This window comes from Equus caballus, chromosome 9 (assembly GCF_041296265.1).
Source record: "Equus caballus isolate H_3958 breed thoroughbred chromosome 9, TB-T2T, whole genome shotgun sequence".
NCBI lineage: Eukaryota > Metazoa > Chordata > Mammalia > Perissodactyla > Equidae > Equus > Equus caballus.
This window is the reverse complement of record NC_091692.1, coordinates 12743556-12756306: the sequence shown is the minus strand read 5'-3', so window position 1 is coordinate 12756306 and position 12751 is coordinate 12743556.

Here is a 12751-nt window from a genome sequence, read left to right as displayed (position 1 = left end):
ATAATGGATATTTAAAGAGGAGTGATCCTGTTGGCAGCTGATTAAAACAAAGTAACTGATTTATCAATGCATCTTTACCAAGTACCATTGAAGTCAAATATTCAATAAGCAGAAAAAGACAGTGCTTTCAAATTTATTATGGTCAGGTTTGAGCAATTTGACTGGGACAGATTCCAGAATCACAAACTATGATTTCTCTTCCAGCTAGGTCCTCTCTTTTCTTGTAACATCATTTTCTTGACATCTATTTTCCTGTAAAATTCGTCTAGCCCCCAGCCCCCACCATGTGTTACTCTCCTTTATATGCCGGTATCTGAACATATTTGTATCACTACCCAGTATTTGTTTCTTCCAGTATACCTTCAGCCCACTGAAGACAAGAACAACTCCCTCATCTTTGCTTCTCCAGCAAGTAGCATAGTATTCAATAAATGCTGGTTGAATGAATGGATTATCGAATTTGACAAACATTTATTGAGTACCTACTGCAGTCATGCATCGCATAACAACAGTTTCATCAACGACGGACTGCATACACGATGATGGTCCCATAAAATTAGTACCATATAGCCTAGGTGTGTAAGCTATGCCACGTAGGTTTGTGTAAGTACTGTAGGGGAGGAAGACATTTTCCCTTCTAGATTCTTCTGGCTGGTCTAAGAATTAAATTGACATGAGACAGATTAACAGGAGAAAAACAAAGAACTTAATAATATGTATACATGGGAGAAACCCAGGAAAACCAAGTAATTCGCCAAAATGATGGAAGCACTCACCTTAAATACCATCTACAGCTAAAGACAAAAGAAGATGTTGGCGGGGGGAGAGCCAGGGACTTCAAAAGAAAGGAAGGCAATTCACAGGTAGGTGAAAAGGAGCAAATGTTTGGAAAACAAGTGTTTGGCCACACAGAAACAGAAGAACACAGAGGGGACCCAAACGAACACTCTTTTCTAGGATCCTCCCATTCTACCACCTAGTTCATGTGATGCTAAGGTGATAGCTCACTTCATGAGACAGGTTTTTTAATCTGAATTCTTTTAGGTGGTTAAGGGGAAGGTAACAAGAAAAACCTTCTGAGCCCTTTGTTTCTTAAAAATAAGCAGCCTAAAACAATCCTCATGTTAAAAAGACACATTTTGTGCTGGCAAATTTTGTTCCTCTTCAGTACACTCTATGCAGTTCACATGACGACAAAATCACCTAATGACGCATTTTTCAGAAGGTAGCCTATCCTTAAGTGACACATGATTGTATATTTGAAGTACTATTTGTGGCCCAGGGCTATATAGCAATGAAAAAAATCTGCAAAGTCTTTGTCCTCATGGAACTTACGGAGGAATAAATGAATAGATAAATGTGTAAAATAAACACTTCCAAATCCTTTACCTCTATTAGAATGCCATTCTGGAAATTCCCAATGTATTTGTGTGTTCACTAATAAATTGATTACTTGGAACTCAACCCACTACCTGCTGTGTCCATCAAGCGCTGTGCTGACAGGGCAATCTTGTGACTATTGTGGGAGGGACATTTCAATCATATGTGAAACGTCCTGCTTGGGGGTATATAAGCACTCTGTACACCTCACTTCTTTGGTGCCCTTTGTTCCTTTGGGAAGAAAGGCCCCGGGCCATGGTCCTCAGATTTCAGCTCAGAATAAACTCACCCAAATTTTCATTTATAGATTGGTTATGGGTTATTTTTGTCAACAGTTCACATAACTTGAACATAATTTATTTTCATTTTGCTCATGCCTAATCTGGGAAGCTCTCTCTAGATCTTCTATTAGCTTAGCTTTGCGCAGTAGAGCTTCTGGGGAAAATAAAATTATGGTTTGTTTCATTCATTACATTAGTTTTTAGGAATGGGAGAGTGTGGTGTTGTGATATAAGAAATATTTATTTTGATATTTGTTCAGGGTTCCTGTTAGAGAGCTCCTGAAACCCTTGTAACTTCCTAAGTGACAAGAGTGATAGGACCATCGTATGTTATTATATTTGGTTTTTGTTCCCAGCTCCTGAAATAGTTGCCGACTATTAAAGTTGAAAAGAGTGTCTTTTGTTATTCATAACAAGCCCCTTTCAACCACACCTGAGTTTATGTTAATAAGGTGACTTTTGGAAAGCACCTAGGAATGGTAGCTCTGGTTGCCAGGGGAACCAACCGCATGATTAGAGGGTTGGACCTTTTAGCCTGACCCCTTGACCTCCAGGGATGGGGAGAGGGGCTGGAGAGCATCAATGACCAATGGTTTAATTAACCACGCCTACATAGTGAAAGCTCCATAAAAAACCCTCAGAAAGGCAGGAGCTTCCAGGTTGCTGGACACCTCGAGGTGCTGGGAGGGTGGAATGCCTGGAGAGGGCGTGGAAGTCCCACGCCCCTGCCCCCACAGCTTGCCCTGAGCATCTCTTCAATTTGCCTGTACCTGAGTTGGATCCTTTTATAATAACCATGTAATCTACTAAGTAAACTGTTTTCCTGAGTTTTCTGAGCTGCTCTAGCAAATTATTGAACCTGGGGAAAGGGTTGTGGGAACCCTAGATTTATATACCCAGTCAGTCAGAAGCACAGGTGACAACCTGTACTTAAAACTGACATCTAAAGTGGGCAGAGGGGGGCACTGTGTCTTGTGGGACTGAGCTCTTAACCTGTGGGGTCTGCGTTAATCCCAGGCTGTTAGTTTCAGAATTGCTTGGTGTGGAAAATCCATACATTTGGTGTCAGAAGGGTTGGTGTGAGTAATAAAGAAAAACTGTGTTTTTTCCTATTTAGTTGGTGTCGGGAGAAACAGAGAATTGGTTAGTAGTGTGGGAAAACCAGAGAGAGAATCTATAATTTGGCTTTATTCCACCAAGTGTACCCTAAATTTCTTATACTTTTCTTTGAATCAAACGTATCTAACAAATTGTTTATAATTACCTAAATTTCCTTGCAAGGGAAAGAAATTTGTAACGTCTCTGAACACGAGGTGGGGGAGAAAATGGCAGGTGTTGCTTCTTAAGTAAGTTCAATGACTTCAAATGCATTTTTTTTTAAGAATTTTTTTTATTTTTTCCTTTTTCTCCCCAAAGCCCCCCAGTACATAGTTGTATGTTCTTCGTTGTGGGTCCTTCTAGTTGTGGCATGTGGGACGCTGCCTCAGCATGGTTTGATGAGCAGTGCCATGTCCACACCCAGGATTTGAACCAATGAAACACTGGGCCGCCTGCAGGGGAGTGCGCAAACTTAACCACTCGGCCACGGGGCCAACCCCTCAATCGTTTTTTAATTGTGACTATTTTGGGAGGCATCATCTTAGCAATCACCTCTCCATCTTTCCTTATTGTTCCTCCCTTTTCAAAAAACTTCATTATTCACAAAACATTCTTTCTCCCTTCCCATTTATAAAGGAAGGAAAAAACTGAACATTCCACCTATTTATACCTTCTCATTCTTTCCTGTCTTTGGTAATTGTCCATGGCATTCTGAATTAGTAATATATTGCAGTGTCATAAACCACCCCAGAATTTAATGGTTTCTTTAGTTCAGGCAGTTTGGGCAAGACCAACAGCTTGTCCGTGCTCCACACAGCATCAGCAAGGGCAGCTCATGGGCTGGGAGCTCGAATCACATAAGGATGTACTCACTCACATCCGCGGTTAATGCTGGCTGTCACCTGGGACCTCAGCTGGGGCTCTCGGCCAGAACACCTACCTGTGGCCTCTCTCTGTAGCTGCTTGACTTCCTCACAGCATGGTGGCTGGGTTCCAAGAAACAGGAAGTCAAAGACACCAGTTTTTTAAGGCCTGGGCCCAGAAACTGGCACAGATACACTGTGAACTCTGCCATATTCTGTTGGTCAAGTAGTCATAGGGCCCAGATTCAAAGAGCAGGGGACCTGACCCCAGCTCTCCACGGGAGGCATGTCAAAGAATTTTAGCATCACATTTAAAACCCCACACATTCTCTGAAATATATCCCTTGTCTTTCCACTGTATTGTCCTGTATTAAAAATAAAAGTGACATTGAAAATTTCCTTCCATGAACGCCTGGGTCTGCATGAATCATGGCAGCTGACTTCACTCACCTAACACCCTCCTTGCCCGTTGGAGACAGTAACACACCTGAATTGTGGAGATTACAAAACCAAGTTCAAGAGGAACAGGGCTTGACACACTTTTCTAGTCCACTCTCCTCCCCAGGTCAAGGGGGAATTTGGGACAAGTTAAGGTAGTTAGCAGTTCAGCAGCGGAGATGTGAGGGCTAAGTTGGAAGCTGGAGGGAACGCCCAGGCAGTAACATGCCATTGTAACATTTGATCATGCTGTTTCTGGGATATGCTGCAGTTGGAAGTGGGCCATGATGCCAGTGAGGAGGTGAGACGTGCCTTAGGAAGGGACTAGCAGAAGGCAGCCAGACAAGGACAGGCCAGCTGGCAGAGTCAAGAGTGGGCATCACCCAGAGCAGCGATTGTTCCTTCCTCTCCCAGCCCCACCCCAGCATCACCCGCAGGCTCAAGCCATTTGTTCATTTACTCATTCAACATTTATGCCTGTGACAGGGTCCAGAACATACTATCCCAAAATATGGCACCTTGGCGTATTGAATATTTTAAGGTGAAGAAATTTGAGAAATGACAGGTGTGGGACAGACTTTCTGAACTTCCTCCAGAACAGGTCATAAAACCCTCATGTGAGAGGTTCTCTCTCTATACCCAGAGGAAGAGAGCATCCTCATCTCGAAAGATGAAGGGGCACAGAGAGGAATCTTCATGAACAGGCCTTGCTAAGTGTCTGCTAGTTTACCACACTCACCTCATAATCTTTGTCCATCATATCTTTCCATGATTTTCCATTCTTCATCAAACCTGGCATAAAAGCACGCAGGTTTACTTGTGTCTTCAGGTCTTCATTGTTCATTGTTCACTGCTCCTGAAGGCTACCATGTCATGTAAAACTTATATTAAGTAAATTCGTATGCTTTTCTCTTGTTAATCTGTCTTTTGTTACAGAGGTGCCAGTTGAGAACTTAGAAGGGTAGAGGAAAAATAATTTTTTCTTCCACTACACCTGCCAATGGCAGTGAGGCCTACTGGTATCTTAGGAAATCGTCTGGTGCTTCTCTGTACCCCTGCCGCTGTGTGGGGCTAACTGACTTGTCTGCCCCCTCAGCTCAAGTTCCTGGTATCCTTGTTCTCTCCATCCTGCCAACTGCCCTCTAACACACACACACACACACACACACAAACCATTTCTTAAGACCTGATATACGACTTCTGCTATCTAGTACCTGCTGGCCTCTATGCCTAGGGCTGTACTCACCAGGTCCTCCTCACCTCTTAAGATATCTTCCCTAAGGGCTGTCCAAGATATCCCTGGATAATAAACCACGGTTACCTCAAAGCTTGGCTCTTGACTCTCTCTTCTTCTTTCCACCCCAGCTTTGACCACCAACCTTTACTGAGTTTGAACTGAGTTTACCACATCTCCTCAGAGCTGTTCCAACCTTTCGGAATGTATACGCCTAACTACCTAATTTGCTTGCAACTGCCCTCTGGAGTGTATCCTTGACCTTTCCAAGAGTCGCACTGGCAGGACCATCACTAGGCGAAAACAGTGAGTGAAGAAGGTAAAGGAGACGGAACTTCTTTCCATAAACCCACTTAAATGTTTCAGTCTTCATAATCCTGTCAAAACTTACATTTCTAGGGGCTAGCCCAGTGGCATAGTGGTTAATTTTGCATGCTCCGCTTCGGTGGCCTGGGGTCCGCAGATTCGGATCCCAGGCACAGACCAAGCCATGCTGTGGTGGCATCCCACATAAAGTAAAGGAAGATTGGCACAGATGTTAGATCAGGGCCAATCTTCCTCACAAAACAAAAACAATGTACATTTCTACATTCTTTCAATCTAATTGTAGGCTGTGGCAGGGCTTCACCAACGTGGTTGGTACATAGTGAATGAGGCTCCCATATCAAGGACTCTCAGAAACTTCTATTCTCCATCCTCTGACCATTTTACCCATTCTTGTGTGTAAGGCTTTGGATCCTGTCATGGAGAGAGAAATTGCTCCCTCTACTTCTCTTGAGTTCTTATGGTTGGACTAATAACAAATTGACACAAAACCAGATTAACAGCAGAAAAAAACAATTTAATATGTACACACAGGAGATCATATTAATGATGCTCAGAGAGTGAACAAAGCAGTCAGTTTATATGTCTTTTACACAAAGAAACAATAAATTTGTGAGGAGTTGAGAGGACAAAGAAACTTAGGTTTGGGATACATAATTAGTGAGGAATTTGAGCAGAGCTTAGACCTGAGGTAGTAACTTAGTAAAAATAAGAAGGTTCATTTATACAGGCTTCTTGGCCCCGAATTCCTCAGCTCTGGTGATAAGGATATACATTTCCTGGTGTAGGGAGGGTACCTTTCATATGGGAGATGTATTTCCTGCTTTCAGGAGAGCAGAGAGAGGAGGGGGAAATGCTCTTTTTGTACCAGCTGCTTCTCAAGTAACTTTAATTCAAAATAATCAGTATGCCATTGTGGGATACTTTGGGGCAGCCTGCCCTGGGCCCCAACAGTCCCCAGCAAGGGGGTTGAGCCAAGGGACCCCGGTCATTACGTCAACCTTTGTCTTGACTAATCTGCCTGACTCTTGACCCACGTGATTGCCAGTTAGGTTTCTCATTGTAATCTTTGCTTTTGGACTTTTAAAATTTCTCCAAACTGGGGTAAATAGGGCTGACTTGTTTGGGGATCTTTAATGTTGGGGGATGAGCAGGGGGTCCTACTGGCCTGCTCAACCTTTAATAGTGTAGTATTAAGACTGTTTTAACCTTATCCATGTCATTTTTATTCAACACACTTTTAAAGAACTATCTAAAGATTTCCACCCTGCTGGCATGAGTCCCAGGACCCTCTTCTCTCTTTTGTCTCTTTGTTTCACCCTATCAATGTTTGCTCTATTTACCTTATTTCTTAACAACCTTTTAACAATTTTCATTCTCCTGAGACTGGTCCCTTGACTCTTCCCTCTGCCTCTCCCCGTTCTCTTGTTAATTAACCTAATGTTTTTATAAGCATCTGTAAGACCCGTGAGGGGAAAATAAAAGAGCAAATTTGATAAGGCTTCCAGACTGTTGCTCAATTATGCATCACTTAGGTTAGATGGGGTACCAAAGCACAAGGGGGCCCCCTTAACCACAGAATTTACCATGATTCGGGTAATGGGCATATTCAGTAGGTGAATATCCTGATTCTCATGAGGCCAGGCCCACGTGCATATGAAGTATGTCAGCTGCTTCATCTGAGATGTTCCCCTTGCATTTATAGAGGGAGTTGGGCAGTCTCCCTTCTCAGGATAAACAGACCTTATAGTGGCTTTTATCCCGTCCACCAGGCTGGCTGTTCCCTTGGGAGTAACGTGCTTTGTGTCTGGATCATGTATAGCCATCTGTGATTGTTCAACAGTGAGCCATGGGTCCTGTGTAAACCCAAACACGCTCTTCCATCTGCAGCATTAAAAGCCGAAGACACTCTCCCTAAGTTACTCTCACAATCCATTTTAGTAAAGATTCCTCAGGAAGCTGACGATACTGAAACCGTCAAAGAGTTAGCCATGGATGATTAAGTAACTAGGAACTGAAGGGTTTTTTTCCTTTTTTGCAATTACTCATTATAGCTTTTAGCTGTTTAACCCACCCATTGTTCACTGTGCTGTTTAGGTAATGTGCTTTCTGACTCCCACTAGGCTCCTATAGATGACATCTCCCTGGAGCCTGGGTCACCATGGTAATGGGTGTTTGAGCTGTTTTTCAGGAATTAGAACTCCTTGTCCACTCCAGGCCCATTGAGACCACCAACGCAGCAACTGGGCCCATGCAGATGTCCAATAAGCCACGTTTTGATGTCAAGAGGCTAAAAACTCCACCCTCAGATCATGCTAATGACGCCATTTTGTGAGCATGCATCCTATGAAGAGGCGTGGAGTCTGACTAGGCTTGCACAGATCATCAATTACCTCACTTCTCCTCACCTAAATCACCTCTCTCCACATTTCAGACCACCTTACCCCCTCTATCTCATAAATATCCCTGAATTCCTATTTTCAGGGAAGCGGATTTGAGATTGTGGGGGACTGAAATTAGCCACCCCAAGATATGTCTCTTTGGCAGGAGGATTATTTGAGGCTGATTGCTTTTGATAAACTGGGACAGGGAAGGAGGCTCTGAGGAATGGAACTTGCCCTTTGTTAGGACACATTTACATTTGTAAGGTAAATCTCTATCTGTAAAGGTGCCTCCCTCTCTGTACCAGGAAGAAGAAAGGAGATGACCTTGTCTCTAGAAACTCTTAATCAATGCCAAAGGCAAGGACTTAAATCTGCATTTTATTGTGCTAGTCTGGTAACCTCCTGTAACTGACTTCCCTCCCCCTCCCAACGTTGGCATTTCTTTAAGGATTAAGCATCTTTCCTTAGGCTAGGAACTGATTGCTGAGCTCACCTGTGACCACCCAGCTCAAGACAATAGACTTGCCTCCTGCTACGCCCTCCGAGATAGCAGACCACTACCTGCTGTGTCCATCAAGCGACAGGGCAATCTTGTGACTGTTGTGGGAGGGACATTTCAATCATATGTGAAATATCCTGTTTGGGGGTATATAACCACTCTGTGCACCCCACTTCTTCTGTGCCCTTTCTTCCTTCAGGAAGAAAGGCCCCGGGCCATGGTCCCTCATAAAGCTTTGTTTAATTTTCTCTTGCTATTCTGTCTCATGTGAATTTAATTCGTTCTCTGGCCAGATGAACCCACATTTTGGAAGAGGAAATGTCTTCCTCCCCTACAAGATTCATGCTCTCGCTTCCTCACATGGCTGCCTTGTGATTAAACTCTCTCTCTGTTGCAATCTTGTTGTCTCAGTGTTTGGCTTTCTGGGCGGCAGGCAAAAGTGAAACTGGTGCAGTAACAATACCAAGCCATAAAATGAAACTTGATCATACAGTACTCCCTGCTTTCAGTGGTTTCTTGGTTTTGCTCTCCTCCCACATGGACTATCTTCTTGGTGACCAGAGGTCTTAGAGGTACTCTCTGTTGTCCCCACATAACTTTTCACTTTGTGGGCTAAGCTCAGACTAAGAAAAATCTGAGCTTGGTCTAGAATCAAGGACCAACCCAGCGCTATCTTTTAATTTCATTTTAGTTATTATGGATAACAATAACCAAGATGTTGTATATTTCACCTTTAGCTCATTGGTTTGTATTTCCTTATGCATCCAGGAAACCATCTCCATGGGAGTTATATTCATCTCTAAATTGGTAACTTTTACCTTCAGTAACTGATTGCAGTACAGTATGCATCTGATCACCGATCATCCAGGAATCAAAGGTTTCTCATCTCCAACTCTTTCATCCTTTTCCTTCCCAAACCACATGTTTCCTTGAGCCAGGGCGATTCCAGCAAATCCCACTTTTCTGATGCCAACTAAAGGTAAATACTTTATCTATTCACACACTTCTGACACCAAATTTTTGAGGGTTTTTCCCAAACTAACCAAATTTCCAACTCCCTGGATACTAAGTGGATGTCCTACAATTCAATTCAATTCAATTTTAACATTAAATACCCAGAGTTAATGCAGACCCCACAGGTTAAGGGCTCAGTCCCACAAACCTGCCTCCACTTCAGACTCCAATCACAAGTCCCAGGCCTTTGGCATCTCTGACCAGCTTGGCTACAAATCAGGGGCTCCTATGACTCCTCCTCCTAGGGTTTGATAATTTGCTAGAACAGCTCACAGAACTCAGGGAAACACTTATGTTTACCAGTTTATTGTGAAGGATACAGAAGAACAGCCAGATGAAGAAGTACATAGGGCAAGGTCTGGAAGGCTTCAGGAGTTTCTGTCCGTGGAGTCGGGGTGTACCACCATCCCAGCACGTAGATGAGTTCTTCTTCACCAACCCAGAAGCTCTCTGAATCTTGATTTATGGTTTTTATGGAGGTTTCATTATGTAAACATGATTGATTGTGATGAGGATTTTTAGGCTGCTTAATTTTAAAATGGCTTATGATGAGGATTTTTAGGCTGGTTAGTTTTAAAACTACAGATGAGATTCAGGCTCCAAGGAGTGGAATTTGTTTGCCCCTTTGTTGGGAAACATTTACATTTCTAAGGGAAACCTCTATCTGTGAAGATGCCTCCCTCTCTGTGCCAGGAAGAGGGGGGGATGGTCTTATCTCTAGAGGCTCTTGGTCAATGCCAGAGGCAAGAACTTAAGTTGGTTGCTGTTTGGCAATCTCATGTAACTGGTTTAGGGTGGTGGCGTCTAACCTTTCTAACCTTTACTTAATCCGATTTGATTCTTGTCTAAAAGTCATGGGATCACCCAATGACCAGACCCCACCCGCACTGATACCATTTTAACTTTTTTTCATGTTCTTTCCTTTGTCTTGTAAAGAGATGAATCATATACCTATGCCTTATAAAATTAGCCCTAACCCTCAACTCGGGGCAGCAGCAGAAGCTCTGACTGCCCGTGGGTCCTGTCCCCACGCACCAGCTCTGCCTGCCCATGGGTCCTGTCCCCATGCCATCGGGGGCAGCAGCAGCGGCTCTGCCTGCCCATGGGCTCTGTCCCCATGCCAGCGGCGGCAGCAGAAGCGGCAGCAGCAGAAGCTCTGACTGCCCATGGGTCCTGTCCCCATGCTATTCCACACTATTCTCTAAATAAAAGAGCACTACTGCCAGATCTTGAGAGTCTAAGAAATCTTTCTTTCGACTCCTCGGCTCACCAATCCCGCATCAATTGGATCATTGGCAGTAGATGATTAGGTCAACCTCCAGCCTCCTTTTCCCTCCCCAGAGGTGGGGGTTGGGGTTGAAGAGGTGTGGGAGTGTGAGACAGAGTTCCAACCCTCCAGCCAAGTCTTGGTTTTTCTGAGACCAGCCCCAATCCTGAACCTGTGTAAGGGCCCCCCCAGCTATGAGTCATCTCATTAGCATAAAAAAAGACACTCATCACTCTGGAGATTCCAAGGATCTTAGAAGCTCTTGTGTCAGGAAAAGCTAAATATTACAACAAAAGATGCTCCTATCTCCCCTGTCACTCAGGAAATTATAAGGATTTTAGAACCTCCGTGTCAAGAAACAGAGGCTGAGACCAAATAAATATTTCTTATTATGTCACAAGTGACTTTGTGGGAATTTTTAATTTATTTTTTACACAATGTTTTTGAGATTTTTATTAAAAATTTTTTTGATTTATACTTTTAATTTTATTGAAATTGTATTGGTTTATAACGTTGTATAATTTCAGGTGTACATTATTATATATTAATTTCTGTATTTACTGCATCGTGCTTGATGAGGATTTTAGGCTGGTTATTTTTAAAACAACAGATGAGAAGCAGGCTCCGAGGACTGGAATTTTGCTTGCCCTTTTGAGACATTTGCGTTTGTGAAGGAAGGGGGGATGACCTTGTAGGGACCTGAAATTGGCCACCCCAGGATATGTCTCTTTGGCATGAGGATTGTTTTGGGCTGATTGCTTTTGATGGGCTGGGACAGGGAAGGAGGCTCTGGGGAATGGAACTTGCCCTTGTTGGGACACATTTACATTTGTAAGGTAAATCTCTACCTGTAAAAACGTGCCTCCCTCTCTGTACCAGGAAGAAGAGGAGAGATGACCTTGTCCCTAGAAACTCTTAATGGGGAAGGCAAGAACTTAAGTTGGTTGCTGTCTGGCAATCTCATGTAACTGGTTTAGGGTGGTGGCGTCTAACCTTTCTAACCTTTACTTAATCCGATTTGATTCTTGTCTAAAAGTCATGGGATCACCCAATGACCAGACCCCACCTGCACTGATACCATTTTAACTTTTTTTTTAATGTTCTTTCCTTTGTCTTCGTAAGGAGATGACTCACATACCTATGCCTTAAATTTAGCCCTAACCCTCAACTCGGGGCAGCAGCAGGAGCTCTGACTGCCCGTGGGTCTTGTCCCCACACACCAGCTCTGCCTGCTCATGGGTCCTGTCCCCATGCTACACTATTCTCTAAATAAAAGAGCACTACTGCCAGATCTTAAGAGTCTAAGAAATCTTTCTTTCAACTCCTCGGCTCACCGACCCTGCATCAGTGCTCACCATGAGGAGTCTAGTTTTTATCCATCACCATACGTATTGCCGCTTTACCCCTTTAGCCCACCTCCCAACCCCCTTCCCCTCTGGTAACCACTAATCTGTTCTCTTCATCCATGTGTTTGTTTATCTTGCACATATTAGTGAAATCTTGCCGTGTTTATCTTTTTCTGTATGGCTTATTGCTTAACATAATACCCTAAGGGGCTATCCATGTTGCTGCAAATGGGACGAGTTTTTTGTTGCTGAGTAGTATTCCATTGTATATATATATACAATATCTTCTCTATCCATTCATCAATTGATGGGCTCTTGGGTTGCTTCCACATCTTGGCTAATGTGAATAATGCTGCAATGAACATATGGCTTCTTAGATCTCTTTGTATTGCTGATTTCACGTTCTTTGGATAAATATCCTGTAGCGGAATAGCTGGATCGTATGGTGTATGTATTTTTAATTTTTAAAGAAATGTCCATACTGTTCTCCATAGTGTCTGCACCAGTTGCATTTCTACTGGCAGTGTATGAGGGTTCCCTTTTCTCCACATCCTCTCCAACACTTATCATTTCTTGTCTTGTTAATAATAGCTATTCCGATGGGTGTGAGATGATATCTCGTA